Source organism: Dendrobates tinctorius, unplaced genomic scaffold, assembly GCF_039654945.1.
Source record: "Dendrobates tinctorius isolate UK_male_01 unplaced genomic scaffold, ASM3965494v1 ptg000005l, whole genome shotgun sequence".
In the NCBI taxonomy this organism is placed as follows: domain Eukaryota; kingdom Metazoa; phylum Chordata; class Amphibia; order Anura; family Dendrobatidae; genus Dendrobates; species Dendrobates tinctorius.
The window spans coordinates 11,761,888-11,781,053 of record NW_027361673.1 but is presented as its reverse complement, the minus strand read 5'-3'; the positions used below and the strand labels follow the sequence as shown (position 1 = coordinate 11,781,053).

The 19,166-nt window shown below is 40.1% G+C and overlaps 1 protein-coding gene across 3 annotated transcripts in view; it reads left to right on the top strand.

Annotated features, from left to right (window-relative positions):
• The window catches only part of THRB (thyroid hormone receptor beta), a 448,771-nt gene that overhangs the window by 294,010 nt on the left and 135,595 nt on the right, over positions 1 to 19,166 (top strand). The window contains exon 1 of one of the 3 annotated variants that reach the window (XM_073568358.1): positions 3,195 to 3,464. The exons of the other annotated variants lie outside the window; for them this stretch is intronic. The gene's annotated coding sequence lies outside the window, so the exon portion shown is untranslated. Of the gene's footprint in view, positions 1 to 3,194; positions 3,465 to 19,166 lie in introns of those variants that run through there. 3 annotated transcript variants of the gene reach the window in all.

Sequence of the window (19,166 nt, the reverse complement as noted above, 5' to 3'; positions counted from 1 at the left end):
AGTTGTCTCGTGTTTGAAGGTTGCCTTTTCCAGATGACATGTTTCAGCTCTTTCCAAAGATGCTCAATAGGATTTAGGTCAAGGTTCATAGAAGGCCACTTCAGAATAGTCCAATGTTTTCCTATTAGCCATTTATGGGTGTTTTTAGCTGTGTGTTTTGGGTCATTATCCTGTTGCAAGACCCATGACCTGCGACTCAGACCAAGCTTTCTGACACTGGGCAGCACATTTCTCTCTAGAATTTCTTGATTGTCTTGAGATTTCATTGTACCCTGCACAGATTCTAGACACCCTGTGCCTGATGCAGCAAAGCAGCCCCTGAACTTAACAGAGCCTCCTCCATGTTTAACAGTAGGGACAGTGTTATTTTCTTGATATTCTTCATTTGTCCATCTGTGAACATAGAGCTGATGTGCCTTGCCAAAAGTTCCATTTTTATCTCATCTGTCCATAGGACATTCTCCCAGAAGCTTTGTGGCTTGTCAACATGTAGTTTGGAAAATTCCAGTCTGGCTTTTTATGATTTTTTTCAACAATGGTGTCCTCCTTGGTCATCTCCCATGAAGTCCACTTTGGCTTATACAAAGACTGAAGGTGCCATCTGACACTGATATTCCTTGAGCTTCAAGTTCACCTTTAATATGTTTAGCAGTTTTTCTGGGCTCTTTTGTTACCAATTGTATTATCCATCTCTTTGATTTGTCATCAATTTTCCTCCTGCGGCCACCTCCAGGGAGGTTGGCTACAGTCCCATGGAGTTTAAATTTCTGAATAATATGTGCAACTGTAGTCACAGGAACATCAAGCTGCTTGGAGATGGTCTTATAATTTTTACCTGTAACATGTTTGTCTATAATTTTGTTTCTAATCTCCCGAGACAACTCTTTCTTTGCTTCCTCTTGGTCCATGTTGAGTGTGATATACACCATGTCACCAAACAGCGCAGTGAGTATCTGTAGCCCTCTATACAGACCCACTCACTGATTCCAAGATTGTAGACACCTGTGATGCTAATTAGTGGATACTCCTTGATTTAACATGTCCCTTTTGTCCCATTATTTTCAGGGGTACCATCATTTCTGTCCAGGCCTATTTCATGAGTTTTATTATTTTTCTTTTTTTAATCTGTGGAAGCATGGTTGAAAAGCAAAGTCTGCCTTTCATTTGTTCATTTTCATAGATTTTTCATTTATTATTACTTTTGTCAGATTCAAGTTATTTCTGTAACCATTGTGGGTTTTTCTGTCATTAAACGAGGGGTACCAACATTTTGACTGCGTGTGTATTTTATCATAATGTCACTAAAGTGAAATGGTGAAATGCAAATCAGGCTAAAATTTGCCTCACCTCCAACCTGGAGCCAAAACTTTACCTCAAACTGAATATTGTTATCTGTCAGCCATGTAATAAGAAGCTCCTGTGTATAATGCAGACAAACAAGTAATTGGCCGGTTGTAAAGGATTACTGTGAGTCTATGACTACATACTTTACACAGGCGGCACACAATCACAGCACACTGTGGAGAAGCTCTGACAAGATTGCAGTTGTTTTTAGCATTCTTCTCTTCCTGCTGCTCCATAGCACACTGGAATCCATCTTACTTCTCCGCTTACCTCACTACATCCAGAATGAAATTAACAGCACCTCTCTTGTGTATGAATATAATGGCACTGCTCCTCTGTGTTTGAAGATAATGGCACTTCCCCTGTGTATGAATATATTGACACCTCCTCTGTGTATGATGATAACTGCACCTCCCCTGTGTATGATAACTGCAACTCCCCTGTGTATAATGATAACTGCACCTCCCCTGTGTATGATAACTGCACCTCCCCTGTGTATAATGATAACTGCACCTCCCCTGTGTATGATAACTGCACCTCCCCTGTGTATAATGATAACTGCACCTCCCCTGTGTTTGATAACTGCACCTCCCCTTTGTATAATGATAACTCCATCTCACTTGTGCAAGAAGATGCGAAATAGTTTTTGAAAATGTATTTAATATTTTAATCGGAAAATGAATTTAATGAATTTAACTATTAAAGGGGCTGAGTACCTAATGAACTGTTCATAGCATTAAAGGCTTTTTCTCATATTATAAAAGCAAAGGCTCATCAATAAGTAGTAAATGTCACCAATTGGCGATTGGTCAGGGTGTGACTACTGGGACCCTAGGAGTTTTTAGAAAGAAGGGAATTCAGCAATGTTTTAGCATCTCATCATTTTATTTTCTTTCTCTCCACTGCTGTGCTTGTGCCAATTTTAGTGCAGTGAACCGTAGCGCTGCACTATTCAAGGAAATTGTCCATTACTTTTTTTTATTATTGGCCAATCCTTAGGATGGAGATGAATTTGCAGTACCTATGAAAATGACAGAGCTGTTTAAGCAGCATCTGAGAACTTCCGTCTGGGACCCGTAACAATTGATCAGTAGGGATGCCGGATGTCGCTCTCCCACCAATCAAATATGGTTCCCAATCATTCTCAGGACCAATGGGAGAATTCTAACCCTCGTTGGTCATTTTTACACCATTTTATAACAATTGAAACTCCCTTTAATGATGTTTCTGTGGAGAAAAATAAAAGTTTGAAAGCATCAATAGTGTGATGTAAAGTTAGTGATTCCCATCCCATTAAGTTCACTTTAAGCACTCAGTCTTGATATAATATCTACTTTAGATGGCTGGAAATGAATACAACACTACTAAAGGAATGCGTCTATTGAGGTCACAACTGATATACAACTGATATAACTCATCCTGACATAGGTCTAAGTAGGTTGCATTTTCTGGTAATAAGCAAGAAAACTGACATCATTTAGTTAAAATGTCTTCAGAAATCAGGGCACAGTTGGACTGTAACTTTGCAATCATGCTGTTAGACTGCCGGCTCAGCTTTTTATATTATTCAGAATGTTTTCTTGGACATAGAACAGACAGAATCTGGATTGCAGCATCATCGCATGAGTTCTGCAGTCGGGCACAAGCAGGCTGCTGATTAACTCACATTAATTACTGTTGTTTTTACTATTTATGAAGGAATTAAATATGGAATCTTGTTTTTCTTAATTGTTAGAGTGCAAAGATATGCAGACATTACAAGGATTAATTGCTGATCACTGTGTAAGACAAGTCATATTTCATCTGCAAGTTCTTTCGCAGCTATTAAAGAATTTGTGTATTTGACTGGTTGCCAAATCCTCATTTCGCTATAGGACCAGTGCCCACAAGTTGTCTTACAGTAATTCTCTGTGGGAACAGAACCAGCCAAACCAGTTATCGCCTATATGCATTTTTTTTTAGTAAACTATCCCTTGTCATGCATGGATTTGGCAAATTCACACACAGCTCTAAGAATGATATATGGAAAAGCTTTCATTTCTGCAACTTGATAGTTCAGAGCCGAGTAGCAAGGCTTGAGTACGCTGTACCCGTTCTGTGGATGGCATGGATGCTCTAAGGTAGGTCTTTGACTCAATCATATATCATTTAAAGTTTTTTTTTGCTATGGATTTTAGGAGGATTCAGTGCTGATTGTAAGAACAGATAGTGAAATACATAGTGGCATTGTAGTATTGTGTAGTAATATCAGGGAGTAGGAAGCAGTTTGCTTGTAATGAAAACTATTGGAGGATTCTAAAAATATATAAAGAGTTTACTTCTTAAGTGATTTTTTTCAGTTGATCTGTATCTATATTAAAAGTGAAATCTGATGCGCAATGTCCAGCACAGGAGGCAGGCTTTCTTAGTCTTCACCCTTGTACTGCCCTATATTTCTACTCATTCCTTGGAGCATCCTACTGTCCTAAGAGCATTCCTACTCAGGGTGAAGGGTGATGATACAGGGCAGTTGAGATCAGCACCCAACAAATTGGGTTAATAAAACAAATGGCACTATTATTCGAAACCCATGTTCTGAAATCTTCTATATTTTATTTTTAAATATATTTTGAATGTTATTCCTCCTGTTTAGCCTATATTAGCTGACTTCATTAAAGCAGATGGCCGGCATTTTCATTGACATATGAAAAGCATTATAATTTGTTACTATGAATATATGTGTATAGTGAAGTCTTACCATATGACCACCACTTTTTAGAAGACTTCTCCAGATCTAGACTTAACAGGGTTTTCTAGCATATAACTTATTTACGCATAGGCTTGTTTAGGTGTAAAATAACAAACACAGCAGATATTAACTGTCACAGGAGCAGTGTTTGTGACAGCCTGGCAGCTGTTAATAGGGCTTCGATGGACAGTTTAAGTGCAAGTCCTAGCCTTCACCCTTTTACCCCTATACAAGAAACTGGACTTACACTGGGGAACCTGGGTTGGGGCAAAGGAGTCGTCTGCTGGTCATTGGAACAAGCTAATGGTAAGAAGAGTCATCACACGAGGCCGATGCCAGGAGATCAAATGTAGAGGCAAAATCTTTAGGCAGAGGAATTGACAGAAAATGATAAAAAAGGAGTAAACAAACTGCAGATAAACAGACTAGTATTTGCTATAACTGGCACTGGAAATTGACTCTCAGCAGTTTAAATAGAAAGCAGCTCCACCCAGAGATAACAGCAGGGAGAAAAACTGACCGGCCAGGAATTAACCCACAATCTTCCTGGCTGGGTGAAATATCAAGTCCCAGGAGTCACCCAACAAACAAAGCGGACAAAGAAGGGACAATCACTGTCATGGATGTCAAACTCAATCTCCCCTTGTCCATTACCGCTCCACTCAGTCTCTGAGTATCAAGACCCTGCCGATGTAGATGCTCAGATAATAGTTTGCAAGTTTATCCTAGATAGCCACTTTAACCTACAGGATTGCCAGTATATAATGCTTTCACATTATCTGTATATCTTTTCAGTAATTCCTTTTCATAATAAATACATTGTAGTGGTCTCTAGAAATGAGCGGACCTGAACTTTAAAGTTTGATGTTTGTATCGGACACCTAGAGACCGGTGCTGAAGTCTATTTTAGTGTTGGGATGTGTGAGAGAGAGACTTTTGCAGCCCCCTAGCCCTTAATATGACCATTTTATAGCACCAAAGTTCAGGTCCCCATTGTCTTCTATGAGGTTCAGATATAGGTTTGGTACCCAAACCGAACCACGGACTAAGGTTTGCTCAAACTCGATGAACCCGAACATCCAGGGTCTTCTCATCCCTAGTGGTCTCATTTCTTTTTAGCATGCAACATATAATTTGTCATTTGGGAATTGGCTGGGAGACTGTACACACAAGCCACTATAAAAAGACACACTGATATTAGAGAAACCAATCCAAACTCAATTATTGCCCATGTAATGAGTCTCCATTTGCACTAATAGATAAAAACCAAAACACCACATTAATTTGTGCAGGACTAAAATGTTATTCTATAGTTTATAAAGCTTTTATTTGATTCAGATAAAAACATTGTATACAGCAAAGTACCATAATATCTATACATAGGGTTACAGGGTAATCTGGAAGGGATGGAATGAAAGAGGGAGCATAGACTGTATGATCAGGAGGAGATAATCACATACAATGTACCTTACTCTGCAAAGGAATACATGGATTTCGTCCGCGCTACCCAAATGATGAAATTCCAGAAGGTTAATAAAGTTTGACAGTGGTTTATTCTACGTGTTTCAATGTTTTGAAACGCGTAGAATATACCCTGAAGAAGAGGTTGCAAAAAACTTTGAAATGCGTAGAATAAACCACTGTCAAACTTTTTAACCTTCTGGAATTTCATCATTTGGGCAGCGCGGATGAAATCCACATATTCCTCTGCAGAGTTCTGTTTCATATAGTCAGTGACCGACTTGTGGATCTGCAGCAGCCCTTATCTATACAGGCTTTGAATACCTACTACCAGGTGAACAGTTTTTTCTCAAACCGCTTACTGTATTTGTGGGATAAGACCCTATATTGCGCTTGTGTCTCCCTCTTTCCTCACAATACAATGTACCTTAGCAGAATGGAGTACAATATAATGTGAATGCAGTCACTGTATAAATTAGTAAAGACCATAGAGAATCCCTATAGAAAAATACAGATCACGATATATATAGTACATTATTAAAAAGACCCATTGAAGCAATAAAGACAAATACGTCTTACCATGAACACATAGGCAGCCACCCCCACCCGATACGTGTTTCGCGTTGCAGCTTTGAACGGTTTTGATTACTCTTTACCCCATTGGGTAGATTTTATTGTACAGTGCTGTATGTAAGGTTGTTAATCGGGATCAATCAAAAGCTTTATAAACTATGGCATGTCCTTTTAGTCTTGCACTTAATAATGTGGCAATAATTGTGGAGGGGACAAAAGGTAAATTGATTATTAATCTTGTAGTGTTGAAAATGCTGCAGAAAAATATCATAGTAGTCTAGTCCTCGTTTATACTCTGTTGCCATCTTACATTTTAAAGCACTACATCCCCCAGCACTATAATAAGTTGTGGATCTGCGTTACTGTATTTGGATGTACACATCTTATTCGAACATCTGTTTACAATCCTCATCATTTGGATGCGGTCCCAGACATGCTTGAAGGAGACAGGAAGATATAGACCACTAAGCATGGTCATAACAAGCGTTGCCATCCATCCAGTAAAACTCCGACATGTCCTATCTTTGAGGCATAAATCCAGGAATAAGGCAGATTTCCATATGTGTCTGCCTGCATCAATTACCTTTACAGTATACATCAAATGCTGGTCACCACAAAAGGATGTTGGACGACATGTCATCCTGAAGGTATAGTCTACAAGTTATTTTGAGGCCATGGCAAATTTGAGGCATATAACATATTTGAGATGGGAGAAGCTGAAGATCTGATATGCTTTATACAGTGTGATAATATCCATTACATTAGTGTTTATATACTGTGTTCATTTTAATATATCATATGCAGATGGAGCAGATTAGACAGATTTGTTGGATAAGGCTCCGTTCCCAATTTTTCATCGGCAACTGTGGTTTGTTCATCTGTGTGATGAGTTACTGTATACAGGACTCGAGGCGGCGGCGTGTATATTATAGTGGGTATGCATTGTGACATGTGGTTAATCAGTGGGAGTCTGGAGGGATTCATTTGTAGTTAGTTGTAATTGGAAGAGATGTAGCTATGGTAGTTCAGCTATAATATAATATTTGGAGTGTGTCATGGAAAAGGGGCCCTATTCATCTTTTGCAATTTATTGAAGTCAGTTTTCTTTTTCTATCTTATGATATTCGCTGACATTTTTTTCTGACAAATTTGTAAAAAATGGCGCAGGCTGATCATGAATTTGTTGCAAATTCAAAAGTGTTCATCTTTCAGTCCCATTTTGTGTGATTTTTCAGCACCAAAAGTCACAAATCCTTTAAAAAGATGCACATTTGCCTAAAAAAGCATCAAATGTCTAAAAGTGTGACGCAATTTTTGCCAGCTCCATCAAAATGGTGAGGATGGGACAGGGCGTGGTGACCGCTTCATGATCTGCAGCTGCGTTCAATATATCACAAATCTTACTCTAGCAGGACTGGAGTAGGATTTTGGTGATGTACACACAGAGGTGTACACCACTCATCCAATGCTCTTGATTCATGAAGAGTCGGACGCTCCTTCAGAAATCAGGAGTGTCTGACTCCAGCTCCGTCTCCTCATCAAGACTAGAGTGAACAACGTCTGTCTTGTTGAATCGGGCGCATAGAGAATAAAGCCACTGAAAAGGAGCAAACTACTCCAGACAACTAGAGAAGCAGCAATGATGAAGCGGGGCCATGGACTATAGATCGGATTCACATTTACCTTGCATCACGGCAAGCAATTTATTTCTCTTGCAGTGATTGTAGAACAATAAGTATAAGTATATAGGAAATTGCTATGTCTTAGGTGATAGTTTATGGGACAAATACTGCTATTAAATATCTGGGTTTTTGTATTAGCAACTAAGGGTCTTCCACCATAGACTGGACCAGATACACATCATATTAACAGCTGCTCCATAACTAACTATTGTTGTATTTTGACTTCATCATAGAGAATAGCATCTGCAAATATCTCAGGAATTTTCAGATCCCAAAACAGATTGACTACAATGGGAATTGTGTGCATTTCGTGAGTTTTCGAGTCTTGTGTATCTCAGATTTTTAGTCTAAAATTTTAGTAAAATTTTATCAGCATATCTTTTTGGAGAATGAATGATGTAAAACTGTACCCAGACCACTTCAACTTCAACAAAAACTGCCAGCTCATCACCTTCTCAGATCACATCCTCCCATTGATTGAAAACCATCTCTAACGGTATGAAAAGTCAGCTTTATTTAGGATTACTAAGTAAAGAACTCACCAAAATTAGCTTACCTGTTTTGGAAAAGATCTTAAGTTACACTCTGCTGCTTTCTGTACCTTAGATAGCAATTTGACTTCTTATGAGGCTTTTATGAATATTGAATATATATTTCTTCTGTGTTTTACAGCATGTGCCCTTCCTGGAGGAGTTGAGTCTGAGTTTCTAGGAAAGTAGCTTTCATCATGACCAGCAACATGCTGTGTAAAACGGCAAATCTGGTTTCTCTTTGCAAGATCTAAAGGCTATGATTAAAGATTTTGATGCATATAGTATTTATATAGCGCTATATGGATGGGCTATATTCTACTGCACTAAAATGCAGTGCAATGCAGTTCTAGTTATCTTCATGTTCACCGATCTCTTCCAGCTCAGTCCATTGAGGTTGAGTGCACAGAACCAGTACACTGCCAGAAAGCTTGGAGGGCAGCATATATACCGTCAGTGTCGGACTGGGGTACCAAGGGCCCACCATTAACATTGACTTTGGGGGCCCACTTTTCACCTTTATACAAATCTTACACGGCCCTGGTTAAAAAATGTACCTATATCTCTTTATAATAATAAACTGGGTAGTTTGGGTAACGAATGATGAGATGCTGCTTTTTTCTGTACGGAGTGAATCAAGTGAATTATAACAAGTACTGCCCATACAGTAAGGTTCGGGGCCCTGATTTGCACAGAGGCCCCTGTTACCCTATGGGCCAGTCCGAGCCTGTATACCGTAACTATTCTCACAACCACTTACCCTGCAAACTGCATTCAGGCTTCAATATTTCTCTTGAATAGCTCTGATGAACAAATAGTGATGTGTCTTGGTTACAAGATATTTGCAGATATCTAAAATCCATTCTAGTATCGACCACAAGTGCATTTTTGTATTTTTGATAGATCTCCTTCTTATTATTTAGTAAACATTTCACCATGACAACCACATGAAGTGCAATTGTAAAGTCTCTCCGTTCCCTTTTAAGCAAAATGTTAATTGGACCATCTAAATCCTACATCTGAAAGTGACATTGATTTAATGGAGCATTCACTGGAAGATCAACTCTGATCCTACAAGTTACAGTCATGCTTGAAAGTTTGTGAATCCTTCAGACGCCTTCTACCCTAAAAGTAGACCCAAACAAATAAGTTAAAATGTTACACTTTATCAGTTTTTTATTGAGGAAAAAGATCCAATATCACATGTCTGTAAGTGGTAAAAATGTGCGAACCTTTGGGATTAACAGATAGTTTGAAGATGAAATTCCAATTTGGTGTTTTCGCTCAATCAGATATAGGTGGGCAGCCCGATTTATTTAAAGAACATGAATATATCCAAGTTTGATCTTGACAACATGTGTTTGTGGAAGTGTATCATATCACAAACAAAAGGAGAAAAGTTATTGATGCTCATCAAGTTGGAAAAGGTTACAAAACCATCTCTAGAGAATTTCACTCATCCAATTCACAGTCAGACACATTGTGTACAAATGGAGGAAATTCAATGAGCATTATTACTTAGTCCTTGAGTGGTTTACCAAGAAAGATGATTACAAGAGCAAGGCGTAAAATAGTCCACACGATCACAAAGGATCCCAAGGTAACCTCTATAAGCAACTAAAGGCCTTTCCTACATTAACTAATGTTAGTGTTCATAAGACTACCATCAGGAAGACAGTGAACAACAATGGAGGGCATATCAGGATAGCAAGGAAAGAACCACAGCTCTCCAAAAAGAACATCCCTGCTTGTCTAGTTTGTTAAAGATTACCTGCACAAATAAGAAGGCTATCAAAACAATGATAGCTGCTGGAGGAGACCAAAGGAGAACTTTTTAGTTTAAACGAGAAGCATTTTGGTTTCAGAAAGAAAAACACTGCATTACAGCATAAAAAGTTCACGTTATCTGTGAAACATGTTGGTGGTAGTATAATAATTTGGACTTATTTTGGTGCAAGGTCTGCTTGGCATCATAGATAAAATAATGAATGCTAAATTTTGTTAGCATTACAAAAATGTTTGGACATCTATCCATGAGCTGAATCTCAAGATAATGTGGGTCATGCAGCAAGACAGTGGCCTAAAGCAAACAATTCATGCTTCAAAAGATTGGCTAATGAAGAATAAATTAAAGCACCACTCCAGCACTTTTTTTTAAATTTTCACTGAATTGGTGTCGCTAATCTAATTTTCCTGCTCCTACAAATATACTTACCATCCGCCAACTTCATCTGTTGTCACTGCTGTTCAGGTCGTTTTCTGCAAGTTGTGAACTGCCAAATTGCTCCAGTGTTTGCTGGACAAGCTAGAAGTCGCTGCTCAATGTTACTCTATGAGAGCCAGAACAAGACTATCATAGACTTTCATTAAAAGCTTGGGGCGTTACTTCTGATTTCTGGTCAGACTGAAGTTGCGGTCACAAAATGGCTGCTCGGGAATGGAGAGGTGCCGAGAACAGCTGTAGACGGTGCTGGTACGTATATTGTCAGGGTCAGGGAACTTATATTAGTAGTATCACTCCAGCACTGAAATAAAAAAATGCTAGATAGAATAGTGCTTTAAAGTTTTGGAATGTGTAAAGATAGAAGTGGGAAACAGAGCGCACAGTAGGGTGATACCCTATGGAGGGAAAGTAGAAGAGTGCTGGTAATGCTCACGCAGATGGACTGTGCTTCAAAAGAGTAAATCAATTCTTCAGAAATGATGCTGAGGAGAAGGCTTTTTATTCATAACACGTTTCAGTGCCATACCTGAGTCTTTTTGAATTGAAAATTTCTGAAGAGTTGAGTTCCTCCAGCAGCACAGCCCACCTACATGTTCATCCAACTGGATCCAAGGTTTTGGAATGGACACATCAACGTCCTGACCATAATGCGATAGAAAGGTTCTGGAAGGGTCTGACACGAGCAGTTCGTGGGAGATAACCCACCAACATAAATAACAGATGTAAAATTGTTTTGTAGGGAGGAATGAGCTAAAACTCCTCCAAGCCGATATGCAGGGTTAATGAACAAGTACTGGAAACGTTTACAAGCAATTATAGCTGCACAAGGGGTCACACCAGGTACTGAAAGCAAAGGTTCACATACTTTTGCTGCTTACAGATACATGATACTAAATCATTTTACTTTAAAAAAAAAAACAGTTTAATTTTTTTTAGTAATTTGTTTCATTTGGTTCTGTTTATCTACCTTTAGCACGTGTGTGAAAATCTGAGGTTTTACATAAAATTTAATCAGAAATATGAAAAATTCTGAAAGACTCACAATCTCTCAAACACTATACTCCATGCTTTTTAGAGCTAAATTTTTTTTTAGGCTTGAGAAAGGCCAATTATGACCTTTGTCTTCCTATTGTAACTAATTTGAATAAAGATCAAATCAAGTTTTTATCAAGAACCTCCTGGTTTGGTGCCTTGTCTTCTCTGAATTTTCTACGTTGTTTTTGGACCTGGTGCTAAGCACATGTTTGGTCAGTGGAGCATATGAATCTACTATTAAACTGTACTCCTTGTTCAGTCCATACTATAGATGAGCGAACCCGAACTGTAAAGTTTGGGTTTTGTACCGGACACCTCTTGCTCGGAACCAAACTTCGAACATGGACTTTTTTGAAGAAGTCCGTTTTACTGTTCGGTTCAGTGCTGAATAAAGTTTGTTGAAAGGCTGCAGCTTTTAGGCTGTGGGCACTTCCATAGCCATCACAGCCATTCCAACTATTGACATTGTGAACCAGCCTGTATAACCACCGGATCATGGGTCGTACCGCCATTGTGCTCTGACTAGCATTGGGACAGTGTAAAATAAATAAATAATTTTAAAAAGTTCCTGGTGAGGAAAAACTCTGAGATTTTCTCACATTGTGTTTGCCGAGGTTAAACGCTGATGTGAGCGCACCCTAAAGGGGTTTAATATATGCTACACAAACCAACCTTGATTCATGCCTTGAAGCATTTTTATAAGATGTAAGTTTTCTTGCATAATTAGAAAGTTCCTAGGACTACATGTGTCTATATATGACAAAATTTGAGTTACTGTAAGTTACGTACTCCTTCATGACTAAAATACTCCTTAAACATGCGAAGAGTAATCTATTTACCCTGCTCTAAAATATGTAGGGCGATGGGTTAGTATGCCCTCTATCACATGCTACACCTCTCATACAAAAGTGAGAAACAGATGACTATGGGCGGTAAAGTTATTCTACCATAGCCGCATTAGTAATCTTACAGTCCACTTTACAAGGCACATTTTTGTGGTTCAGCAATTTATCACGATCTCTAATGGATCGCAATTCACCAGTAATTTTGAGTTATGAAAATCTAGAGTCTGTTGCATACCTTTTAGTATACAGTAGCAGAGTATTATCTAATATACAGATGGGCAGGCTACATAGGATTCTGTCTGTCCCTGTATTCACACACAGCAGGCAAGATTTTTAACTTTATATTATACGATTAAAGAGTAGCTAAACTTTATCTTAATCATCTTTCAGGCATGGCAAAGTTATGAAATTTTGTAATAAACTTTTCCTTATTTTGCATCCTTCTCTCCCAAGCACTATGCTGCATTGCTGTTTTAATGCCATATACTCCTTTAGAAGCTTCTTTAAACTGCTGCTCAGAAAAATGTGTACACTACTATATCAGGGCAGGGGAATTATCCTGAGTCTCTCTGCTCCATTCACCATACTCATACAGGGTAATTCCATACTCTGACTAGTGTTTAGATTTTGCAGCAGTTAAAAGCAGCTACTAAAGGAACATGACATTGGCATTGAAGCAGCACTGCTGCATAGTGTTTGGTAAACATGGAAACAAAATATGGTAGAGAAATATTTAGCAAAAAATATAGCTCTGCAATGCCTGGATGATAATGAAATTAAAAAATAGCTATTCTTAAAGCGTTGGTTTTGTAAGGTGTTGTTTCCTTCTGCATCAGAATTTCCATCCTAAATTGAGATCATATTGCAGTGCTGAATCTTACACATGCCAGGCAGAAGCCACTCCATTGAATTACAGGGTCCAACAGGTGCTGCAGCAATTTCAGTTGTTTTGTAAGAAAGTGTAGGTGTCATGATCCAGTTCGGGGTTTGTTTCTGATTATTCTCTCTCTGGGATGGTCATGCAGGGGTTAATCTTCCCTGCCTCGTTTTGGGATCTGTCTGGCTATTTCAGTCTGCTGTTACCTGCAGGCAGCGTCAGTTATAGTTCCTGTCTCTGACTTGAGCAGCTGACCCCGTTTTACCTTGATTTGTCCTCTGTCCATTTACCTAGATTCCGTTCCTCTGTTCCCCTTTGACTTCGCTCATCTTTGTACTCGCTCTGTGTTGTGACCCCTTGGTATTTGATGGCTTATCCTCTGACCTGTTTGACTGTCTTCTGTCTCTGGCTTTCCTGCTCCTGACCGGCTTGTTTCTGACCACATGTATTGCTGTGACCTCTGGCAGTTCATTCCCTCTCTGTTGCTGACACAGCTCTTCTGACTACTCTTCTTTTAGCTAGTGGCTTCTACCTGCTGCTCTGTGGTTTCACTGTGAGTGTACCTGTTTTTACTTCACCCGCACCCCCTGGTGGAGGTTGTGTGCTACTGCGCTGCAGCAGGCATTACAGTAGGTATGAACAAGATCTAGCCACTGCAATGTAGGTAACATCAGGATCTAGCCATTACAAGGTAGGTATGATCAGGATCTAGCCAGTGGAAGGTAGGTATGATCTGGATCTAGCCAGTTCAAGGTAGGTATGATCAGGATCTCGCCAAAGCAAGGTATGTGTCAACAGGATATAACCACTGCAGTGTAGATCTGAACAGGCTCTAACCACTGCAGTGTAGGTATTATCAGGATCTAGCTACTGCAAGGTAGTTATGAACAGGATATATCCACTGCAATGTAGGTATGAACAGGATCTAATCACTATAATATAGGTGTCATGATCCAGGACGAGGTTTCGCTTTGGCCCGTCCTGATCAGACTGGGGGTTAATTGTTCCGCCTCTCTCTGGCAGAGAGCGGCTATTTAATGCTCTCTGGACCTAGGTCCGGTGTCAGTTATACTCCTGCCCTCGGCTGAGTTAGTTGACCTTGTGCATACGTGTGCCTTGTGCCTAATATCTTGCTTGCTTGTTTGGTTTTGATCCGGTTCTGTCCATGTTACGAGTTCTGCCTGCCCCTCTGGTACTGCGCTACCTCTCGTGTATGACTCTCTGCTTGTGACTCGACTTCTCTCTGCTCGTCCCCTTGGTACCACGTCGCCCTCTTGTGTATGACCTTTGGCTTTGTCTGACTACCCGTCTGTTTGTCTCTCCTGTACCTCGTTTGCCCGTACTGTTCTGACCTCCATTTTGCCTGACTCTGAGTTGTTGTATGGTGTCTTGTCATATCTGAAAGCAGGACGCTAAGCCCCGCCCCCTTGCAGTTCCCTGACCATAGGTCCTGTGCCAGCTTGCTCATTTGAGTGTCCGCAGGTCCTGTGCCTCTTTACTTTCCGGCGCTGACTGGACCATGACACTAATAGTTTGAAACATGCATTGTCACCTCTGCTGCCCTGCTCCACAGGTATCTTTTAGCATTGTTTCTGTACTCAGGACATGTGCACTGGCTCTGTGAGTGAGAGTAGTGCGGTGTCTCTGACAATAGGTATGAACAGGATCAAGCTACTGCTATGTAGGTATGATCACAATTTAAAGCTGGGTTTACACATAGTGATAGTATGGTGCAAAGCAAATCTGCCTGTAATTTACCCCATATTGCTCTATTTTTGCAATGTGATTTTTGCCGTGTGATTTTAACAAGTTAAGATTAAGAACATTCATAAACATTCTTAGTGACCAGGCCAAAATTTTAAAATCTGACCAGTGTCACTTTATGTATTAATAACTCTGGAACGCTTCAACAAATCCCAGTGATTTTGAAATTGTTATTTTTGTGGCACATTATACTTTATAATAATGGTAAATTTGGGTAGATATGTTTTAAGTTTATTTATAAAAAAAAATCAGAATGTTGACACAAATGTAAACAAATAGCAATTTTGAAACTTTGAATGAATATCCCTTTAATCCAGATTATCATACCACACAAAAACATTAATAAGTAACATTTCCCACATGTCTGCCTTACATCAGCACCATTTGTAAAAAGTTATTTCATTTTGTTAGCATTTTAGGAGGTTTAAAAATGTAACAGCAATTTTTTGTCATCGAAATGTACAAAATTTATTTTTTTAGAGACCTATCCGGGTTTGAAGTGACTTTAGGGGTCCTATATATTGGAAAACCCCCAAAAGTGATACCTTTTTAAAAATAGCACCCCGGCATATTGAAAACTGCTGTCAGGTATTTTATTAACCCTTCAGTTGCTTTTCAGGAATTAATACAAAGTGGCATGACAGAAATGAAAAATTGTATTTTTACCACCTAAATGTCGCTAACTTTGGAATAGACCACTGTAGCCAGCAGACTATAAGGCCGCTATTTTGCTGTGAAATGCCATGGCAAACATCAGGACCACACAATGATCTCAGGGAGGCCCGATGCTATTGCATCGGGAGGGAGGTGATGTCCCGATGGGGGCAGGCTATGCAGCACTGAGAATCTCTCCTCCCCAAGGGCTCACCCACCTATCCACTCTCTCTTTCCACCATGTGCTGAGTTCTTCTGTCTGTGCTCTGTGCTGAGTTCTTCTGTCTGTGCTCGTGGGGGTCTGGATTCCAGCGGCGGTCGGGATCCCAGCAGCGGGGAGGGGTCCTTGCGCCGGGGGAGTCACAGTTGCGGGGGGTCCGGCGGTGACCTGCTGATGGTACTGCGGGTGCCATATTGGAACATCCATTACTTGGGTGTTCTAATATGGCGGACGACGTACTTCCGGTCAGCGTGGTGAATTATGGGTTTCAAGGACATCCGGACGATAGTGGATGATGGACAATTTTAGGTAAGTATATATTAGATAGTCATTATTGACAGCAGCAGCTAAGGAGTTAAACAGATATGGACGGTGACAACACTGATCGTGGCTGATGCAGCAAGTTGTCAGCTATAGTGACATTATTTTATTTTTTGATAGTTCCCTATTTTGGCCATTCGCATTGTTTTCGGAAGCTGTTTGTAAATTAGGTAAGAGTTAAAATACATCAAAGTACTTTTTTTGCACACAGATCTTTTTCTCAGGAAATGATCCATGTAGATGACGCACATACAAAGACATTTTTATGAGATAATGTGAAAAATACCTGAATCATATTCGTAGTCAACTGCGAACCACAGCTGCAAAAGGCTTTTACGTTTCCCCTCATTCTCTCTATGATAGAGTATGTTCACATAGAGCTGCAGTATTGCCAAGCCTGATGCAGACTTTACATGGCCGGGGGTCCGAACATGGATTAATGATTGATCCAATTATTGAAGTGGTTTTCAAAACTAAGACACAAAATCTGTGGGCCATATTAACTGCAATTCAGACGTCTCATTATAATCAGTAGGAGGCTTTTTTTTCCCAGTTGTCTATGGATTTTGATGCAGTATAGGCACCAAAGTCCTTGTCCCTTCATGTAAGCACATCGTTAAGTCGACTTTTCAAGAGCAGACGGTAGATGCCAATTAGGTTTATCAGGGACTAATGATATGCAGCCTCTTACATATTCTACTTCTGTAATGGCCTTCTGCTACATACAGTAGCTATTCAGCACTGTAAATCATGCCTAAATTTACATATAAATATACAGAAACAGTATTTTTTGTCTAGAAATGGGCTGATTTTACAACTCATATACTGCCTACTCTTCTGGCTGCGCTGTGGCCAATGCAAAACATTGGGCACCCTGCATGGTTAGTACCTAGTAGCACACCCTCACGCAAGTACCACAGCTCGTAAACACATTTTTTAGCCAGGCAAGAGTCTTTTAATACTTGTTTGAGGGATTTTCATCCATTCTTCTTTGGAAAGTTCTTTCAGTCTAGTGAGATTCCTGGGTCATCTTGCATGCACTACTATTCTATTTATTATTATTTATTTTTAAAGCATCATTGATTCCATGGTGCTGTACATGAAAAGGGGTTACATGCAAATAACAGACATCACTTACACTAAACAAACAATCACAGACTCATATAGAGGGGAGAGAGGACCCTTCCCTTTCGGGCTTACATTCTACAGGATGGTGGGGAAGGAGACAGTAGGTTGGGGGGTTGCAGCAGCTTCAGTGATGGTGAGGCGGTAGCTCCAGTAGTGGTGAGGAGGCAGCGGGGTCATTGCAGGCTATCGGCTTTCCTGAAGAGATGGGTTTTCAGGTTCCGTCTGAAGGATCCAAGTGTGGTTGATAGTTGGACGTGCTGGGGCAAAGAATTCCAGAGGATGGGGGCTATTTGGGAGAAGTCTTGGAGGCGGTTGGGTGAGGAGCAAATAATATATTTTGAGGTCTAGCTACAGATTTTCAGTGATGTTCAGATCAGGGGACTGTGAGGACCATTGCATAACCTTAAACTTGCACCTTCTGAGGTAGTCTATTGTGCATTTTGATGTGTTTTTAGGATTATTATCCATTTGTCTAAGCCATCCTTTTTTCAAATTCAGCTTTTTTTACAGATGGTGTTATGTTTGCATCAAGAGTTTGTTGAAATTTCATTGAATCCATTCTTCCCTCTGCCTGGGAGATGTTCCCAGTGCCATTGACTGCAACACAACCCCAAAGCATAATGGACCCACCCCCATGCTTAATAGTTAAAAAGATGTTATTTTCCTGAAATTCTGTGGCCTTTTTTCTCCACACATACCTTTCATCACTGTGGCCAAAAAGTTCTATTTTAACCTTATCGGTCCAGAGGACTTATTTCCAAAATGCATCAGGCTTGTTTAGATGTTCTTTTGCATACTTGTGACGCTGAATTTTATGGTGAGGACGCAGGAGGGGTTTTCTTCTGATGACTCTTTCATGAAGGCCATATTTGTGTAGGTGTCTCTGAACAGTAGAACAATGTATCACAACTCCATAGTCTGCTAAATCTTTCTGAAGGTCTTTTACAGTCAAGCGGGGGTTCTGATTTGCCTCTCTATCAATCCCTTGACCTGCTGTCACTGAAATTTTGCTTGGTCTTCCAGACCTTATCTTGACCTTCACTGTTCCTCTTAGCTGCCATCTCTTTATTACGTATATACTCGTGTATAAGCCGACCCGTGTGTAAGCCGACCCCCCCTAATTTTGCCACAAAAAACTGGGGAAACTTATTGTCTCGCGTATAAGCCTAGGGTTAAATAGTGGTCCAAGAAGATGCTCCATAGATAAAAACCCACCCATATGCTGCTGCACAAGGGTTAATGCTGGCCCAAGAAGATGCTCCATAAATACCCCCCATAATATGCTGCTGCACAAGGGTTAATAATGCTCCATAAATACCCCCAATATACTGCTGCACAAGGGTTAATGCTGCCCCATAAGATGCTCCATAAATACCCCCCATATATTGCTGCTGCACAAGGGTTAATGCTGCCCCAAAAATACCCCATATGCTGCTGAAAAAGGGTTAATGCTGGCCCAAGAAGATGATCCATAAATACCCCCATATGCTGCTGCACAAGGGTTAATGCTGCCCCATAAGATGCTCCATAAATACCCCCCATATGCTGCTGCACAAGGGTTAATGCTGCACAAGGGTTAATGCTGCCCCATAATATACCCCCCATAATATGCTGCTGCACAAGGGTTAATGCTGGCCCAAGAAGATGTTCCATAAATACCCCCATATGCTGCTGCACAAGGGTTAATGCTGCCCCATAAGATGCTCCATAAATACCCCCCATATGCTGCTGCCCCTGCTGCTGCAATAAAAAAAAAATTATATACTCACCTCTCCATCGC